We start from the raw sequence: 6,464 nt of genomic DNA, 5'->3' as shown, positions 1-6,464 counted from the left end.
GAGATGGGGGGAGGGTAGCATCAGTCACTCAGTCGTGTCCGACTCTTTGCGACCCCATGGACTGTAATCCACCAGGCTCCTTCATCCAAGGAATTCTCCAGATAAAAATACTGGAGTGGGTAGCCATTCCCTTCTCCAGGAGATCTTCCCAACCCAGGGATCGAACCTGGGGCTCCTGCATTGCAGGCAGATTCACTGCAGCCTGAGCCACCAGAGGTAGTGGTGGGGGGAGGGGTTATTCCAGCCTCTCTACACTTGCCCCTAGCATCATTCCAAGGTCCTCTCCACCTAAATGATTCTCAAAGCTGGCTTATTCAACAGAACCCATGAGAGGCTGTACATTTGTTTAAAAAGAATTTGTTCATGTATTGTCATTTTTTAATCATTTTTCAAGGATTTTTCAAACATACACAAAAGTAGTGATAACAATATAATGAAAGCCACATATCCCCACCCAAGTTCCACAAGCCAGCAACATTTGTCCCTACTTTCTCCTCTATTCCTCCTCACTTTTTTTGCCCTCTTCTGGATCCCAATTATCATATGGTTTCATCCATAAATACTTCAGAATATTTAACAGCTGCTGCTGCTAAGTCGCTTCAGTCATGTCCGACTCTGTGCAACCCCATAGATGGCAACCCACTAGGCTCCTCTGTCCCTGGGATTCTCCAGGCAAGAATATTGGAGTGGGGTGCCATTGCCTTCTCCTATATTTAAAAGATGAAGACTTAAAAAAGATGTAATCACAATGACACTATCATACTGGACAAAATTAGCAGCAAGTCTTTACTATTGCCTAATACCCCGTTTATGTTTGATTTTACCAGATTTTCTATAAAATGTATTTCAAAGTTGTTTTGGTTGAATCAAAATCCAAACAAGATCCTGAGGACTGTATTTTGTTGCTATGTTTTCAGAGCCTCTTTAAATATCTACTGTTTTTGTGCCTCACTCTTGTTTTTTCTATGCTATGGGATTTCCCTTATTCTGAATTTGGTAGATTGCATCCTCAAGGTATCAGTTTACATATGCTCTTCTGTCCCTCACATTTCCTGTCAACTCGTAGATCAAGATGCTTAATTAGATTCAGGTTCAGTTTTCGAGACACTGATATTTCACAGCAGGTACTTCGTGTCTGGTTGTCTGCTCACTTTCAGTGGTAAGATTGATCAGTGGGTTCTGGTATCATCAGACTGCCCCGTCCCTTATGAAGTTTACCCCTTAACCTTTTATCTAACGGTTTTAAGAGCCTTTGTTTATCACTGCCTAGACCCACTAGTTTATTAAAGTTTGCAAAATAAGCATTCTCAAATTCTGTCATTCCTTCTGCATTTTATTTATCTCTACCTTTACTGAGCTATACCTGACATATAACACCATAAACGTTTAAAATGTACTGCATAATGACTTGACCTATACATACTGTGAAATAATTACCACAGTAAGTTTCATTAACATCCGTTTCCTCTTATAGTTACAAAAAACCTGGGGGGACTTTCCTGGCAGTCCAGTGGTTAAGACTCAGTGCTTCTACTGCGGGGTGCATGGGTTTGATCCCCAGTTGAAGAACTAAGATTCTGCATGCCATGTGGCATGGCCCCCCCTGCCAATTTTTTTCCTTGTGATGAGAGCTTTTAGGATCCACTCTCTAAGCAGCTTTCAAATATACCACACAGTAGTATTAATTATAGTCACCATGCTGGAATGACATCCCCAGTCCTTATTTATCTTATAACTGGAAGTTTGTCCCTTTTGACTCTACCAAATTACCCCAGCATCCACCCTTGCTTCTGGCAACCACAATGAATTCTTTAGACCATCACTATTAATCCAAAATTTTTTCTTTATATATTTGTTGTGTTGTCATCCATCGCACTCATTCTTTTTGCTCCTGAAATTATCATGAAATGTTCATGCGCGCATGCTCAGTCGCTCGGTTGTGTCCAGCTCTGAGACCCCATGGAATGTAGCCCTCCAGGCTCCTCTGTCCATGGAACTCTTCAGGCAAGAATACTGGAGTGGGTTGCTGTTTCCTCCTCCAGGGGATCTTCCTGACCCAGGGGTCAAATCAATGTCCCCTACATCTCTTGCAATGGCAGGTGGGTTTTTTACCTCTGTGCCATTTTGGTCAACAGGTGCCCTCAAATGGGCACTGGCGTCTACGTGACAAGACCCACATCTGACAGCCTTCTTACTTTCCGGTACAAAAGGCCAAAGAATCAGCCTTTCTGTTGGCTGCACTTCAGACTTGGTGCAGTGGCCCCAGGTATGTGCCACCCAGGGTTTGCTTGGTTATCATTTTTGGCTGAAGAAGGAAATGGCAATCCACTCCAGTACTATTGTCTGGAAAATCCCATGGACAGAGGAGCCTGGCAAGCTACAGTCCATGGGGTCACAAAGAGTTAGACGCAACTGAGCGACTTCACACACACACACATATTTTTGGCTGGCACTGTTGAAGACCACGAAAGAAGGCCAGACTGGCACAAAAACAGCCACAGAGAAACCAGTTAAGAGAGTCTCATGGTGAGGGGGGTGCGAGTTGGGGGAGGCTTAAGAGGAAGGGGATATATGTACATAGCTGATTCACTTTGCTATACAGCAGAAACACATAACTGCTACTGCTACTGCTAAGTCGCTTCAGTCGTGTCCGACTGTGCAACCCCATAGACGGCAGCCCACCAGGCTCCGCTGTCCCTGGGATCCTCCAGGCAAGAACACTGGAGTGGGTTGCCATTTCCCCAATGCATGAAAGTGAAAAGTGAAAGGGAAGTCGCTCAGTCGTGCCTGACTCTTAGCAACCCCATGGACTGCAGCCCACCAGGCTCCTCTGTCCATGGGATTTTCCAGGCAAGAGTACTGGAGTGGGGTGCCATTGCCTTCTCCAACACACAACACTGTGACGCAATTATTTTCCAATTAAAGAAATTTTTTAAAAGTCTCATTAAGCTTCATTACCACCTCGGGGTGGAGGCCAGTCACTGTAGCACCCTCCCACACTGGGCTCGCTGCAGTTGCTTCCTGTCCTTTAAGTCAGGGGTCTCCAACCTCCAGAATCTAATGTCTGATGATCCGAGCTGGAGCTGATGTAATAATAATAGAGATAAGATACACAATACATTTAATGCACTTGAATTATCCCCAAACCATCCCTCCACTCCCCGGTACCCCTGGTCTGTGGAAAAATTGTCTTCCACAAAACACACATACATACACACAAATACACATCAATAAAAGGTTAGCGTTTAAGTTTTAATCATAAAATATATTAATATTTTCATAAATGCCAGCAAAGCATTAATTTTCAATTAACACACAAATGGGGGCGTCCCTGTTGTTTCAGTGGCTAAGAATCTGTCTTGCGCTCTCCGCCCGACCACCGCCGCGCCGCCATCATGGACACGAGCCGTGTGCAGCCCATCAAGCTTGCCAGGGTCACCAAGGTGTTGGCAGGACCGGTTCTCAGGGACAGTGCACGCAGGTGCGCGTAGAATTCATGGACGACACGAGCCGCTCCATCATCCGAAACGTGAAAGTTCCCGTGCGCGAGGGCGACGTGCTCACCCTGTTGGAGTCAGAGCGAGAGGCTCGGAGGCTGCGCTGAACTTGTGACTGGGTGCTGGATGTCTGGGTTGACGCCTTGGCCCACCAGGATGATCTGCTGTTAATAAAGTGTTTGTATTGTATGTAAACCTGAAAAAAAAAAAAAAAAGAATCTGTCTTGCAATGCAGGGGACACGGATTCAATCCCTGGTTGAGGAACTAAGATTCTACATGCCACAGAGCGACTAAGGCTAGGTGCCGCAACTAAAACCCGACTCAGCCAAAAAAAAAAACAAAACAAAATAAACAGGAAACACAGATATCCCTCATGGCCAGGCACAGCTGGTCAACCCGGCTCCCCGGCCCACGGAGGCCAAGTCGGCGGGCCCACAAGAAAACCTATTAACAGGTTATCATTACAACAATTTAAGTTTGAAAGACACCAGTTTCCAAGTCAGTGTCCTCCCAAGCTCTGCATATTTCCATACTCTACACCTTGAATGGAAGAGTTAAGATATTTTTAAAAGAAGGCTTACACACCCAGGGAACAAAGATACTCTAAGCATAGCTACAAGGAATCTTCTACATATGCCAACTTCTAAATGAGGTTCAGCATCTGGGACTCAGTAGGGTAAACTCTATAATTGGGTTGCTCTCCTTTTAACAGACCCACGTAATTTTATAACACTTGTGTAAATTGATTTATATATAACGTTCCTACTTTATTGGTTTGCTCTGTTTTTAGCACTTGCTTACTGCTTTATAAGGTAGAAAAAAATGAATGATATGCAGCAGTGAGTGGTAAATCGGAAAAGAAATTCTCAGCTGGTGGAAGTTAGGGAGATTTTGGTTCCCTGAAGGTAACAGTGAGTGTAGAAAGCTTGTAAATAAATGAATGAGTGAATGAATGAATAAATAAACAGATTCTCTGTCTCATATTTGGAAAATTCAGATTCACTAGGATGTGAGATGGGGCCTGGAAAATTGTGCTTTTCAAAAGCTCTCCAGGTTATTCAGCTGCTCTCCGTAGAGTTTTTAAAGCAACACTACCCTTTTGCTTTCCTCCTGAAGGGAAACGAAGGAAGTGTGTAAAGTTTTGAAACAATCACACCCATTCAATTATCCTCCTTTCTTGTCTCCAGTAAACAAAACAAAAAAAAGAGAGTGAGAGAGAGAAAGGAAATTGGGCTTCATGTGTAACCTCTGAAAGCCTAGCCCAGCATTTTTAATGAATTAAAATCAGTATCAAATGTTCCAACCGAGTAAATAAATCAGCATTCAAGAAAAAGGATATAGCTGGTAAGCATGCTGACTGCCACTATGTGGCTTGATATCTGTGCCCATGTTTAAGACAGGTTTAAGACTGATTCACAAATAGTTTGAACTGCTTATTTCTATTGTTTTGTTTTTATAACCTGGGAGAATCTCAAAATTCCAGGCTCATTCCTCTGCCACACACCTGCAGCTGCTAGACCCCATGAGTTGCAAAACACATTTCTAATGCAAGCTCCCTCCTTGAAAAGATATATTTTATTGTGCTATGAAGAACTCTAGTCATAAAGGAGAGTATACAGACCAGTACATCCCTACCATCTAAGTTTGCCTGATCTTGACATCTAGTCCTCATTCTATGAAGAAACAAAACTTTACAGTTATAGGTTCTTCACTCCTCCCTAATCTCATCCTTTTCACTCCCCTCTGACATGTAAATATTCTTCTGAATTTAGAATATGTTATTTCATTCATATTTTAACCATTTCACTACATATATGCCCATAATACAGAGGAGTATTTGGCATTTTCTAAAATCTATGTAAATTAATATTTTTACCCTCATGACTGGTTTTAAGATTTATATATTAACAAAGATGGCGTTTATTCACTCAGTTTAACTGCCAAATTTTATACCACTTCCTGAATAGTCCACGATTTATTTATTCATCTCTTTAAATAAATATTTAGATCACTTCCAAGTGTTACTATTCAAATAATGCTAAAGTGGACTGATACAGTAGCCACCTTTTGATGGGATAACAAACAACCCCCAAACCTCAAAGGCTTACAACACAAAACGTTTTTCTATCAGTGGGACTATGGTTTGGCTACAGCTCTATTCTAAGACTATAAGCATGAAAGAGCAAAGAGAAAAAAGGAAGTAAACCAGACGGGGGAATCTCTGTAGGGTCTCTAAGCATCATGCATTTCCTTTCCTGCTCTTCCAGCTAGAGCAGCATCACATCACCTGGGGACTTGTTAGAAATGCAGATTCTCAGGCCTCAATCCAGATCTACTGAATCTGACACTGAGGGTGGAACCCAGCAATCTGTGTTTCAGTAAGTTCTTAGTGGTTCTGATGCCTGATAAAGTTTGAGACCCACCAGCACAGAAGTAAGGGCTTACAGTAATTAACATTCTAAGATAAGTAAAGGGAGGACACGTGTGCTCTGTAAGGTAGGTAATTGGATATTCATTAAACAATAGAATCCTTTTACATTGCAAAGGTACATTATAAATTATTGCAAATTGTATAAACTGTGGAACATGAAGAGAAACCAAGAGATACTACACTATTTATTGACATATTTATAAATAATCCTGACTGATGTAGTAACTGAGTGTATTGCTGCTGATTTATAGGAAGATTCTACTTTGATTTATGGTTTTGCTTTATTACCACTGACCTCTGTGTGATCCCATTTTGTGAGGAAGTTCTCTGGATCAGAGAACTACAGCATTGGTCTCTAAATAAATACTTCTACTGGAGTTCATTTTCTGGCTAATTTGCATCCAAATGGCCCTATCTGAAATACCGATAATAGGGCTAAAGATAGTTTAAAGATCCAAATCTTTGGAAGAAAGCTTATTATTAATAGAGTTTGATTTGAAGAGTTATATTGTTCTAGGAGATCAAATTTCCTATA

General features: G+C 41.9%; 1 pseudogene across 1 annotated transcript; it reads left to right on the top strand.

The window, feature by feature from the left end:
• The first annotated feature begins 3,366 nt into the window (after positions 1–3,366).
• LOC104985565 lies at positions 3,367–3,692 on the top strand (annotated as a pseudogene). The gene has a single exon (XR_824921.1). The product of XR_824921.1 is annotated as a 40S ribosomal protein S28 pseudogene (transcript).
• Positions 3,693–6,464: the final 2,772 nt, after the last annotated feature.

The sequence above is a fragment of the Bison bison genome, unplaced genomic scaffold (assembly GCF_000754665.1).
Source record: "Bison bison bison isolate TAMUID 2011002044 unplaced genomic scaffold, Bison_UMD1.0 scf7180017864050, whole genome shotgun sequence".
Classification (NCBI taxonomy): Eukaryota; Metazoa; Chordata; class Mammalia; order Artiodactyla; family Bovidae; genus Bison; species Bison bison.
This window is presented reverse-complemented; position numbering and strand designations above follow the sequence as displayed.